This window comes from Vigna unguiculata, chromosome 8 (assembly GCF_037176805.1).
Source record: "Vigna unguiculata cultivar grain cowpea cultivar isolate G323 ecotype 2 chromosome 8, ASM3717680v1, whole genome shotgun sequence".
NCBI lineage: Eukaryota > Viridiplantae > Streptophyta > Magnoliopsida > Fabales > Fabaceae > Vigna > Vigna unguiculata.
Window position 1 is genome coordinate 27,337,911 of NC_140799.1, and position 15,145 is coordinate 27,353,055.

Here is a 15,145-nt window from a genome sequence, read left to right on the forward strand (position 1 = left end):
TCAATTGCACTTTGTGATCACACTGCAAAACCTTTGCTGGGATTTAGGGCTACCTCTCAACTTATATTATTTATACATCAAAAGTTCTAAAAAAGAAAATGGATCCAGATTTAGATTTTTTTTTCTTTGGACATGTAATAAAAGGTTGAGTTATTTGAGAAAAGAATAAATTGTAATGTTTAATTTATACAAATGATTTACAATTAAATTTGTATGAAAGATTATGATGCCATTTTGAAGAAAAAAAATCAAAATATTGAGCTTTTTTTATCCTTTTCTTTATACCATGTTCTATCATGTGATGCAAAAACATGATATCTGTATCAGATACAATACATATCTAATATATTGATATATTTATTTTAAAAATAATATGATATGATACATGATATATACATATTAAAAAATATATAAAATTATCATAAATATATTAAATATATAATTATTATTATTTGAGTCCAAAATAAAATCAAATATATTAAATATTTTTAACATAAAAGTCTATAAGTTATTGCTATTATAAAATTATTATATATTATATACTTTGTAAAGTCCCATTTAATAAATATGATTAATTAAATGAAACGTCACGTAGATTATAATAAAAGAGAAATGTTATGGAGTATATATATCACTCCTTACAGTTATTCAAAAAGTACTAGGAAAGGAACCAAGGCACACCACAATGCCATAAATAGAAGAACAAGATTAAAACGTTTGACAATTATTCAAAATACATGCTCAAAGAGCCAAGTAGTACATAGGCCACAGTGCCTTAAAAGTGTACTTTGAGCAAGGGAATCCAACCCAAGATTTAGCTATGCAGCGGAGTTTCCATCGCCCTTATGACCACGAGGAGTTTCTACATCTGCTCACATCAATAAATTGATGATCATCGCAAAAGGAGAAAACCACACGCAAAACACGCAAACAGACAGAAAGGGTAAGCTAGAGTGAAAAAGGTTTTATCATACAATTGAGCATACAATTTAAAAGGTACATAAATCAACCAAACATGTGATAGCAGGCAATGCAAGACTCTAAGACTCAATTATCTAGATACATATAATCAGTCAAAATCACTGGATGTTTGCACTTGTGGTGGCCTCTACTACTCTACAAAGTCATTGCCAATGGGTTTCACCCTACCACGCACAAGATTAGCCTTCAAACATCTAAGGTCATTATCCTGCCAAAGACTAGAGCCTCCTGCTACTCTCACCACTTGAGTTAGTACGCTCTACATGAGATTAACTGACTCTTTAGAGTTTCAGGATGTAATCCTTACTTGAATCCTTACTAAATTATATAATGAGGCACCAGCGAAACCTTCATGGAATTATGTCCTAACCATGAGACACCACCATGAGCTCCCACCAAAAAGGGTCATGGAATTACGTCCTGACCATGAGGCACCACCATGAGATCTCACCAAGAGATTCATGAAATTACGTCCTAAACCATACCAAAATCATGCATCACCAACCCAACATAGAATTTTCATGCATACCAATCTCATGCCAATATATATAACCAACCATCCAATCATGTTACATACGAAAGATCATACCAAACTCATCAATTCCAGCCCATGCAATCAGAATTCACATGCATATTCACATTCTTTGGACTTTAAATAGGGTACTCCCAACCAATCATACAACCAACAACTAAAAATAGGGAAAAGAATACAAATTCATGCATCAGTTTCGCTCAAGCTATGGACCCTCACTTAGGCAAAAGAGGTCTTTCGCTCAAGCTACAGGTCCTCGCTTAGGCGAGACTGCCAACAGAGAGCACTACAGTGTTCACGAGTTCTCACTTAGGCGAGACCTCCTCACTTGAGCAAGACTGCTCTTTGCCTAAAGGCGAGGTCTCTCGCCTGAGCTACAACTAAGTGAACCACAACAGGCTCCCACAAGTTCTCGCTTAGGTGAGACCCTCTCACTTGAGCGAGATGCTTCGTCGCTCAAAACAAGAGCTCTCTGCTTGAGCGAGAGCTCGATCAGGAACCTGGGCTAGCTTCTGTTATTCTCGCCTAGGCGAGACAAGCTCGCTTGGGCGAAAACATCAGATCTCGCCACTGTTCAAGCACGTATCAACAGACCCTTCATGCCAAACAACATATAGAGGCACTTCATACATCCGCAGTAGCGCACAAGCCATACAAATACGAAACAAAGTTGAAAATAGGAAGATTTACAGAAAAATATGAAAGACCCTAGCTTTCCTTACCTTATTAGAAGTTATTGCAAAGGGTGTAGGCACAAGCAGAAGACACACAACTCCAAGAACAATTTTGTGAGCTGGAAACACTAACACCAGAGCAAAGACGGGTTCCTACAGTGAGCTCTAGTTGGAACCACGAAAATCAAGTTGGAGAAGAAAGAGTATGAGCTAAAAAACAACTTATGTGGAGCAGAAAATGGGGTTGAGCTAACTTGAAGACGAATGAGGTCCAAACCCTAGTAGAACACTGTTGAGGGAAAGAGGGGATGAGTAAAGTGATTGTTTTTGGCAAAGTCAGCAGAATGGAAAGCGAAGAGACTGAAAGAGGGGTCTTTGGACACCCTATGTGCTAGCCCTTAGGCCCAATAGATGGGACTAGGCCCTTTAGCTTTTAGGGCGGAAAAAGAGAATCTTACATACTTCATCAATAATAAGTAAGTAACTTAAAGTATTGAATACATATTGAGTAGCGATAATTAACACAAATTAAAATATCAATATGTCATGACTTATGTTCATTCATTAGGTAGTTTTTTTTTTATTCTTCTCCTTTTCTAGATATTTTTTCTACATTTTCAGGTCTCATTTTAAAATCTTGCAACTTCTCTATTCTTTTATATTTTACTTTCTCTAAAATTTGAAATTAAAATTTTTAAATTTATATAAAATAATTAAAATTAAATAACTTATATAAATAAATATATTAAAAAGATAAACTAAATTTAAAAATAATATAAATATTAGTATGTGAAATAATAAAAATTAATTTTTAATTTAATAAAATAAATTGGCCTAATTATATGTTAACACGCATAGAAAACTAATTAGTTTATACTAACCATAAATATCTTTGTATTACGAGAAAAATATTGACTATGAATACAAATAATAACAAATAACAATACATTTTTTTCTGTTGCTTTTTATTATAATCGCATACTTATATATTTGAAAAAAACGTCTGAAAGATTAAAAGAAACAACATCTTGATTAGTTTCCTAATGTTGAAATTTGATTTCCTTCCGTGTTCCTATCATGGTCTTCATTAACTTTTAACTACGTCACAAATTCAAATATTTATGTACCATATGACTTATTAACATTTCTAACCAGATCCACTCTCAGGCGGATAATCCTGTGAGTTGTTGATGTAATAATTTTTAGGAAGTGATTTTAAGGAGTCCACAGACCCGAGCGGCCATAAAGGCTCATTCTAGTGGAAATTTGTCGTCATAACTATGAGGGCTTCGACAGCACGCACGACCCTTCGGTCGGGCGACTGCATCAAAACTAAACCTATATATTAAAGTAATATAAGTGGGTAAGCATGTTTAAAAAACAATTGGATCATGATTAAGAAAACCCTAATTATAGACCCATGTCAAACATTATAAATAGGAACCCAAAGTAAGTCGGTAAGGACTTTTACTTCGCATTTATTGCAACATTAATTGTATTCACTTGAACGGACTTAAACTGACTTAAGCATCGGAGCCTTATAGACAAGGTACCCAATCGTCTAGACAACCAAACTGTAACGAAGAAAAAGTAAAGATAAATTGAGTGTTTTTAGATAGCTAAGTCCCTATGCCCGAAACAATTTATAATTGAATTTTAAATACTTGATAAATTAAAAAATATAATAAATATTTGAATAAAAATAATTAAATTTATGTTACCCTTAAACTTATTAATCCTTCATCTTATTTAATTTTGATGATTTCTGGTGATGAACGGGGATCATTCCCCAGAGACCTATTCACCAGTTTCTTTTTCTTCGTTTAACTTTACACATTAATTTGGAACTGACTTATTATAAGGACTAACAGCAGAAAAACTCAAGATTTTGTGGTTCAACAAGCACCAGTAATGTGGTAATAGAAGAATTTGGAAACTTGCGTGTTTTCACGTTTATACGACCCATTTTTCCGTACTTCCAATTCCCAACTTTTTTCTATAATAATACTACTGAAAAAATGGACCACCCAGCTGGATAGGGAGATAGTGATGGTATTTACATTTTTGTAACTATATCTACTTTAAATATTTTCGCTTTTTTCGTCATGAAAATCATAATAAATTAATTTATATTCATAAATGATAATATAATTAGTTTAATATTTTATCTTAATATTTTTTTTAGATTTTTTTTATAATTGATATAATTTAGTAACGTTTCTCGCAATCTGATTTTTTTATCATAAATTTAGTGTATTTTTTGTGTGTTTAGTTTTCCTTTTATTTTTCTTTTTTATTTTAATAAGATTTTGGGATTGATAAATGATTGAAATATTTTGAGAATAGTGACGTGTAACCTAAACTTATTTTGTAAAATATGGCGGATATATGTATATGTACTATCTTATTTCAATTAGTTATTTTAATTTAAAATATTTATTCAAAGAAAAATATATATTATTGTTATAATTTATATTTTATTTGTAATTTATAATTTAAATTGAACAATATTAAATAAATAATATAGATTGCATGGTTATGCAAGAGAGGGAAAAGAAAAATGAAATTATATTCTGTAGTAGCAGTAGTGGGTAGGGTTATTTGAAGTGGATAAGTAATGTAAATCTCTACAATTTTTTTTTATTGTTGTATAACACAATAATTTTGATTCGCAATATTTAAATTTAAAAACATAATTAAATAGAAATAATAGATAATTTATAATGAATATAGTATTGAAAGAATTATGTCGTTTATATCTTTGTTACTTTATTAGTCGATATTTTTTATTTTAAAATATAACTAAAAGTAAAATAAAAATATGAAATATGTGTTTTAAAATTTAAAATTTAGAGCACAAGCTTATATTTATTTGTTGAAATTATAACTGAAATTTTAAAAAAATAAAAAAAGACATAGGTTTTCAAAACTATTTTCAATTTACAATTCCAAACCTAATCAGGAAGACAATTTGAAATACATTTCAATCCACATTCTTTATGTCGATCATATTTTTTGAAATATTTACTTTTTATACGTTTTCACTTCAAATGTTATTTGAAAAATATATTCGATACGTCAAAAATAAAGTTTAACATAATTTAGTTAAAAATAACTTTGAAAAATATATTTGCTACGTCAAAAATAAAATTTAACATAATTTAGTTAAAAATAATTATGTTTATTTATTTTTAAAAATTATAGATCAAAATATATTAAAATTTTGAAAAAAAAAACAAATTTTAATTTTATATTAAAATTTAAAGATAAAAATATATTTAACTATTTTTTTAGATAATGTATTAAAATTGAATAAAATGATATAAATAAATAGAGAAGCCCAACGTGGTCGCCGATGTCACTCGTGTTGCCTCCCAGGTGGTGAATGACTGGTTGAAAGATGAACGAAGATGTGATTTTTTGAAGGAGTAAAGAAAATGGAGAAGAAAAAGAAGATGACTCTGTCAAAGTGAAGAAGAAGAGAGAAGGATAGATGTGTTAGCTAGATCTATAAAAGTGAACAAAACAGTAAAATGTAAAAGTGAAGCAGAAACGGACTAGCCCGTTGGTCATCATGGGAATAGACAAAAGTGGTTGACTTTTCATGTTTTGTCATTCCTGATATATATATATATATATATATATTAAAAATTAATAATAAATATTATTATTGTTGTTGAATCATTAAGTTAAAAATTATAATTATTAATTATGATGTAGTTTTTTTTATTTAAGAATGTAATAATTCAAACATTATGATTTGATTGTAACTCTTTATTTAATCTCTATCATAAGATAATTAATGTCATCCACAATATAATATATATATATATATAACTAATATAAATATTAATATGTAAAATAATAAAAAATTAATTAAAGAACTAAATTTAAATTTAATATAAAAAAACTAATAAAATTTTTGACACACGTAAAAAGTTAATTATTTGATACTAAGCATAAATATCTTACTATCAAGAAAAAAAAACATTCACAATGAATACAAATAATAATAAATAACAATTTTTTTTCTGTTGCCTTTTATCTTAATCGCATACTTATATATTTGAAAAGTCTAAAAAAATAAAAAAGAAACAACATTTTCCTATTTTGATGTTAAAAAATGATTTCTCCTTTCCTATTTTCATTTTGATTCGTTTTCATGTTGTTCGTGATGAACGCGAATCATTTATACAAGACCTAGTCAGCACTCTACATTTCCACCTTTAACTTTACGCTTTAATTTCGAGCTGACTTATACTCACTAACACACAACAAAAACTCAAGATTTAATACGAAGAATTTATAAACTTTCATGTGTTCTCACTTTAGACATGGTTTCAAAGAGCTGTCAAAATCGATAATTCAGTCTGACATCACTTGATCTATCACAGGTTGATTATTTAATGAGTCAATCCAACACAGCTTACTTATTAACGAGTCATCACGAACCACCACAGGTTGGTGGGTTAAACAAGTTGGCTCACAGGTTCACTTAATTAAAAAAAATAATTTTTTAATTATTTTCGGTCAAAACTAAATTATAATTCTAATTAAAATCTAAATAAACTTCAATACAATCCAAATACAAACCAAAATCACAAAAATACAAATTATTTATGTGTTGGCTAAAAAAAATAACCTAACATGACCCAAATGCAAAACCCAGCTTAACAAAAAATATTTGTGTGACCCTTTATTTATGGGTTGTTGAGCCAACACTCACCACGGGTTCAACCCGAGTGAACCAAATTCTAGGTGGGTCAGGTCAAAAATCAACCCATATTGAAATTTGTAAAAACTTCTCAACCCAACCCGATCTGAACCCGTAGTGGACCAGATTGGCTCGCGGGATCTAACTCATTTTGACAGCTCTAGTTTAACAATTGATTTTTTTCCATCTGTTTAACAATTTTTTTATAAAGATATTGGTGAAAAGAAAGTTGATGTGTCTATGAATCTTTTTATTATACTAACTTATTTTAATTAGTTGTTCTAATTTTATATGTTTATTCAAAGAAAAATATATTAGCATTATAATTTATATTTTATTTATAATCTGTAATTTATAATTTAATTTAAAGTAGTATTAAATAATAATATAGATAGCGAATAAAAGAGGAAGAAGAAAAAAAATGAAATTATATTTTTTTATTATTATTATCCTTATATTAGTTTCCTTATGTTGGGGAGTTCGTTTTTCACATTGAAGATACCACAATGATGTTCTTACAAAGGTTATAAGTGTCATGATTCTCAGGTAAAATTTTCATCTCCAAAGATGTTTTGTTTTATGAAAATACTTTTCCTTCTATCACCAATACAACCTCCCTTCCATATTTAGTCTTTCCATCTCGTTCCATTCCTTTTCAAGTTCTTCCATCCTTTGGTGCTCACTCTCGTATTCAACATGCTACCCTTCCATATCTTATTGTTTTCCTTTTTGTCTCAACTGATCCACCAGCCTATTTTGTCCCACCACCTTCTCAGTCTAGTCATATACCTTAACTTACTGAACCTTCTCTTTCCAATATTCCATCCACCGTTTCCACTCATCCCATGCAAACTCATTCAAAGATGGCATTGTTAAACCTAAAAAGTTTCCATCGCTTCTTACTATTGTTGAACCAACCACCGTCAAGCAAGCCTTGTCCTCTCCCATTTGGAGAAAAGCCATGCAAGATGAGTATGCCACATTATTGGAAAACAATACTTGGGTGCTTACCTCTCTTCCTCCTGGTTGCACATATATTGGCTACAAATGAGTTTTCATGTCAAAGAAAATGCACATAACATTGTCAACATATGCAAGGCACATCTTATAGCAAAAGGATTTCATCAATAGTTTGATTGTGAGTATTCAGAAACATCCTCTCTAATTAATAAACCTGCCACGATTTTCCTAATTCTCACCCTTACTCTTATAAATCAGTGGTCTATTAAGCAATTTGATGTTAATAATGCCTTTTTAAATGATATTCTCTATGAAGAAGTCTACATGGCTTAAACCCCTAGATTTAAGCACATGGATTTCAATTTGATATGCAAACTTAAAAAATCTATCTATGGTTTGAAACAGGCTTCAAGATGTTGGTATCGCGCAGCGGAATGACTAAACAATGGTCAAAAATCAAGAGGGGGGTGAATTGGATTCTTAAAATTCTTGACAGGTTTTAAAATTTTTCTCAAAATTTAATTAATTAACTTAAAGTAATAGTTTCTTTAAATGCAAGTGCAGATAAATAAGGAGTTTAAGGGAAGAGAATACACACTGATATTTATACTGGTTCGGATCAAAAGACCCTACGTCCAGTTGTTAATCTCTTAAACAAGGAGATTAACTCAATCACTATAATAATCAAAATTACAACAGATTATATGAGAGAAAAGATTAGAAAACACCTCTCTTGAACAACCACAAGAGATGAACAAAACTCCCCCTGAATCTCACAGAGGATGACCAGCTTTCCTAGCAACAGCACAACACTCAATCTTCTAAGAACTCACTTAGAAAAAGTTATCGCTCACTCACACTAGGTTTTTCAAGCTTTCTTTAAGAATCTCACAGAGCCACACTTTGCAGTCACAGCCAAAGAACTCTGAATCTTAAAAAGGTTTGTTTGAAGTTGAACTGCAGTTCCTTAAATAGAGTTTTCGAAATTTAGGTTAAGAATTGAGCCGTTATGTTCCAACTGCCAAGGATAATCGATTATTACTAAGGATAATCGATTATTCCAGTAGGTTTTCGAAATTTAAGTTAAAAACTGAATCTTTATGTTCCAACTGCCAAGGATAATCGATTATCACTAAGGATAATCGATTATTCCAGTAGGTTTCCTGAAAAGCAAATTTTGAACAGGATAATCGATTATTTCAGGAGATAATCGATTATTCCAGTAGGTTTTCGAAAAATACAAGTTCTGCACAGATAATCGATTATCAATAGTGATAATCGATTATCAAGGTAGTTTTTCTAAAAATAAGAAACCTTCTAGAAAGACAAATGCCATGCTGCTGATTCTAAGTTTAATTAAACTATTCTACAATACACTTATTTTATTTTACAAGATAACATTTGCATAATTGAACACTTTGTCTTCATTAGTGCTTGATCATCATTCAAAATCACTTGACTTCCTTCTTTTTGCCAACACAAGAGACTAGTATGAGTGACTCACTTCCACTCTTATAGGCTTTGAATTTGTACAAAGCAAATGTGATCCATCATTGTTGGCTCTAGTGTATCTATGTTCTTATATATGTTGATGATATCATTTTTATAAGTTCTTCCTCTATTTTGTTACAATTTGTTATTTGCAAATTGTGCTTAGATTTTTCTCTTAAACAATTTATTGATCTTGACTACTATTTTAACATAAAGATAAAACAGTTATCCAATAATCATATTCTTTTATCACGAGAAAAATATATCTTTGATCTCGTTAATAAAGTTGGCATGATTGATGCCAAGGGTATCTCTACTCCTCTTCAAGGAGGACCGAAATTATCCAAGCTTGATTCAAATTATATGGATGACCTTACTCTTTATCGCTCCATTGTTGGTGCTTTACGATATATGATTGTTACAAGGTCTAAAATTAATTATAGTATCAACAAAGTGTGTCAATTCCTGGCTCAACCTCTATTAGATCATTGGAGCATTGTCAAACGCATACTTCGCTACTTAAGTTTCTATATCTCATGGTTTACAACTTTCTGCTACATCTCTCTGAAAAGGTTGTTGCACCTTACACGCTTATTGTGATGTCGATTGGGCTTTGAATATAGATGATAGAAGGTCCACTTCATGTGTCTGCATCTTTTTTGGACAAAATATGATTTCATGGTGGTCTATAAAGAAAACATTGGTAACTTATTCTAGTGCTAAGGTTGAATATTAGAGTCTTGCTACTACTGCCTCTTAAATTCTTTGCTTACAATCCCTTCTCAAGGAACTTCACATCAATTATACCACATTGGTCATTTTATATAACCAAAGCACGGTTGCTCTCAGTCATAATTTGGTTCTACACACACGCATCAAACATATAAAGTTTGATATCTTCTTTGTTCCTAAAGAATTCCTCAATCAATCCTTAATTGTCACTCATCTTCCTATTGTTGATTAAATAGCTATCATTCTCACTAAACTCATCTCTCAATCTCATTTTTTCCTTTTGCATGACAAACTTAATGTTATTTGAATTTTTTTATATACTTGTTATATTTTTTTATTATTTCTTTATGCTTTCTAATACAATAGGATGACTCATTCTATGCATATCAAGACCATTGTATTTTTTCCTTTATATATATATATATATATATATATATATATATATATATATATATATATGTCTCATCCTTACTCTTACAAATCAGTGGTCTATTAAGCAATTTGATGTTAATAATGCCTTTTTAAATGATATTCTCTATGAAGAAGTCTACATGGCTCAAACCCTAGATTTGAGCACATGGATTTCAATTTGATATGCAAACTTAAAAAATCTATCTATGGTTTGAAACAGGCTTCAAGAGATCGGTATGAGTGACTCACTTCCACTCTTATGGGCTTTCAATTTGTTCAAAGCAAATGTGATCCATCATTGTTGGCTCTAGTGTATCTATGTTATTATATATGTTGATGATATCATTTTTATAGGTTCTTCCTCTATTTTGTTATAATTTGTTATTTGCAAATTGCACTTAGATTTTTCTCTTAAACAACTTTGTGATCTTAACTACTATCTATCAATAAGATAAAACAGTTATCCGATAATTATATTCTTTTATCACGAGAAATATATATATATATATATATATATATATATATATATATATATATATATATTAGTGTAATATGTCTCACCCATATTGATAGATTAAATGACTGAAGTTACCTAAGTTTTAAAATTAAAAAAGTTCTACTTTTAATTTTACAAAATTAAAAATTTAATATAATATATAGCTTATAATGAATTAAAAAAATTAAAATGTTTGCCATCTCTCTTCTTAACTATGATGTACTTGAAAATTTTCTAATTTTAACAACTACTTTTGACATCAATTACAAGTTTTCACATGAATCATAACATATTGAATTAAAAAATTAAAACTTTAATTTAATAGTATTTTTCTAATTAATTTTTTTTCTTTTTATTTAGCGGATGGTAAGTGAATTTGAGTGTCCAAAACATATAATAGATCAAGTGGTCCCAAATTTAGACTGCTTTGATAACTTTATTTGGCACAATAATAAGTTTTTAAACACATTATTTTTTATCACCATCTCCCTCTTTATTTCATATCATAGTATCTAGCATAGTTTTTATTTGTCTTTATTTATTTTTTATTTATTTTTCCTCTATTTGAGCACTAAAGTAAATTTAAATAAAATTTGTCAAAAAAACATTGAAAGACATTAATGGATGCCCATGTATTTGTGTCCACTTTTAATAACATGATAATAAAAAATAAAAAATTAATTATTTAAATTATTATTATACAAAATAGATAGTGTAACATCCATATTTTAGCAGCTTAAAATTAATAAAAATAGGGAGTTTCATCATAGTTCCAAAATAGATAATCCAGTGTACACAATATATTAATACAGTCTTACAAAAGATATGACTATAAAAATATATCACTTATCCACTTAAACTAAACTAATAAACTCTATACTTAAACTGACCACTGCTAAAGCTCCCACTGGAAACCTCCTCCTCAACCTAAAACGATGGCTCCTCATCCTCCAGAAGCGCCTTTGACGTTGCAATCACATCTGCTCCCACCGAATAGGTGATCATCGCAAAAGGAAAACATACAACACAAGACAGACACACAGAAAGCAAAGGTAAGCTAATCTGATTAAAGGAATCATACAGTTCAATTATAAACAGAAATCATGAAATCTTTATCATTTTCACCAGAATCACATAGCCCACCACAAAGACAATGCAGATATATTACTCTAGACTCGATATCCGGATTATGTAAGCGACATTGAATCTCTGGGTGGCTTGCACCTGTGAAGGTTCCCAAACTCTGCAGAGTTTGGACACAAGGGTTATCACCCAACCACTCACAGGGTAAGTCCCCTTCGCGTCTAGGACTTGATCAAGTCCAAAGACTAGGACCTCCTGCTACTCCTCACGACATAATCCATTCTGATCTATTTGAGCGTGAATGATTATTGGAGTTTCAAGATATCAACCCATACGGAGTCCTTATGTCCTTACATACACTAAAACATTCCTCTTAGAATTTCCCTTTAAATCCTAGTTCAACCACATCTTCTTCATATTCCAACTTCATGCAATTTCACCACACATATTACCAGTCATAACAATTCATGCATATCATAACTAAGTTCACATTTAAACATTTAAACATATCTTCATCCATTAGAAACAGAGAAATAACACTCAGCTGCAGAGGTTCTCGCCCAAGCTAGAGGGTCTCGCCTAGGCGAAAAGGGCTCTCTCGCTTAGAAGAGTCATTCTCGCCTGAGCGAGGCTCGAAACAGAGGACAACCCAAACTATGGGCGAATTCTCGCTCAAGCTAAGTTGTCTCGCTTAGACGAGAGTGACTCTCGCTCAAGCGATACTAGCTCGCCTAGGTGAGATCTCGCGCAGAGACAGAGGATGAGTTTATGTATTTTCGCTCAGGCGAGAGCTGCTCGCTTAGGTGAAAATACCAGATTCCCAATCTGTTCTCACATGCAACAATAAAGAAATCTAGCACAGTCCAATCATACACTCAATTATAGAGTTCAAGCACTCATACAACACTCAATCATGCAATTCAAAGCCATTAGAATGATTTCTATATGAAATTCAAGCAAAACAGTTAGTTTTCCTTACCTGTTATCCTATTTAGGCAGTTTTACAAACGTCAACGCCTTAAAAACGTCAACACCTCTAACTCCACAGGATGCTCTATCTATACATAGAAACATCACAAGAACGATCAGGACATACCGTTATGATCACTGATCAGCACAGACTCACATTGATGATTAAAACGTCGCATGCAATAGAAAACAGAAAAAGACTAAAACGGGGAGCAAAAACTCAACTTACACGAACGGAGAAACTGATCGGTCCAATTTGAAGAGCTTGTCGACAGGATCAATCCTATGGTCTCGGTTCTTCAATCAAATGACCAGAGAGACAAAACCTGTAGAGAGAAGTCAAAGAACTCTAGAAAAGTGGTTTCTAGAGAGATTGTGTGTTTTAAAATAATGAAACTCGTTTATAACAATTCTATTTATACTGAAACCTTTTAATATTAAAATAATCGAGTCTCACTATTTTTAAACCACTATCACTTTTAAAATGCCATTTTCTAGGATCTTACATTCTCCCCAATAAGAAAAATTTTCGTTCTCGAAAATTCACTCGTTAGATAGAAAGAAAACCATGCTCTCCTCATGTTCTCTACAACAACCACCTAAACATGACTGACTTAACGATTGCAACACCTAAACTTACTGAAAACTCTGCCTCTGTGCTAAGCGATGTATGTTTAACAGTGTAGATTGGATTAGTCACTACTCTCTAAGCAGCTCTCCACCTTCTACCTTAAAACTCGAATGGTCCCTTACACCTAACCAACCCACTTATGTCTGATACGCCGTCTCACCTTCCATATGTTCTCCACTACTTCTGGTAGGTTTTCACAAAAGTTTAAAGATTTGCAACCGATCTCAACCTAAAACGCGATTGTTATCACTTCCCATTATCTAGTTTCTTCCTTGAGGTACCACTCATCTGACTTGATCACACACAACTTCATAACATTCTCGACCACCCTATCCACCACCATCCTCATGACATCATGGTTCTCATACTGACTTTGACCAGGGCAACATAGTCTATAATAATACTATCCCACTTCTAGACTAAACCTTTCACTTGCGGCAATAACGACACTAAATTCTGACACTTCCTTAGCATTTATTAAACCACCAACCTGCAACCATCCATCCATCAATTCTTTCTCTTCATCATCGAACTAACCATTACAATTCTCTTTCTACTTAAAACATATATTAGTACTTTTCCACTTATGAGGCGATAGCATAACTCAAAACCATAGCTCGATTCATCTCTTTCGTCTCCTATCCACCTCCTTCTATGCAACTCTATACTTCTAGTTGTTGATGATCACTAAACATCTTTAACAAATCTTCATAACACTAACACATTTGTTGTTTCGGAGAACTTACTACTACATCAACCACCTGGTCATGAGTAAAATACCTCCTCTTCTTTTGTTTTCCCACTATTGATAAGTATATCCCACCATTATTTCGCTGTGTCACTCTGATCAATAACCATTTTCACATATGATGTGTTTAACCACAATAAACCGCAAAGAATAATCAATCATTGAAGCGTTGATCATGTTCTTCTTCAACGTCTTGACGACTCTCTTCACACTTGAGAAACTTGTCACGAAACCTTGATAACGACTTGCTTGTAAAACCTTACTTAAAGTCACTCTTAGAATTTCCCTTCCCTTAATACGTTTTCCACTCATCTTAACCACTTATGGTCGTAGATCTTAACATATAATTACTTCTCTTTCCAAACTTTGTTAGATTGGATTACTCACGATGACACACTGCGATTAAACCATTGCTTTTCTAAGGACTCCTCCACCTGTTGTCTTGACTCCACACTTTTAGCAAAACCATCCAATGTAAAACTATTGACAATGGTTTCGTTTCAAATATCAATGCAATAGTGAACCTCATCGCTTGTCGGTAATTGTTCTAACATCTGCTTCATAACATAACTAAAACTCCTTCACCACCGAGATCCCTTGCATATGTTCTTCATGGGCCTTTACTAGATAAACACTCATACCGGTAACACTCTGTTTTCATATTTCAACTTGTTCCATACTTGATGCACAACCATTTACTCACCTTCTTGAAACAAGGAACAT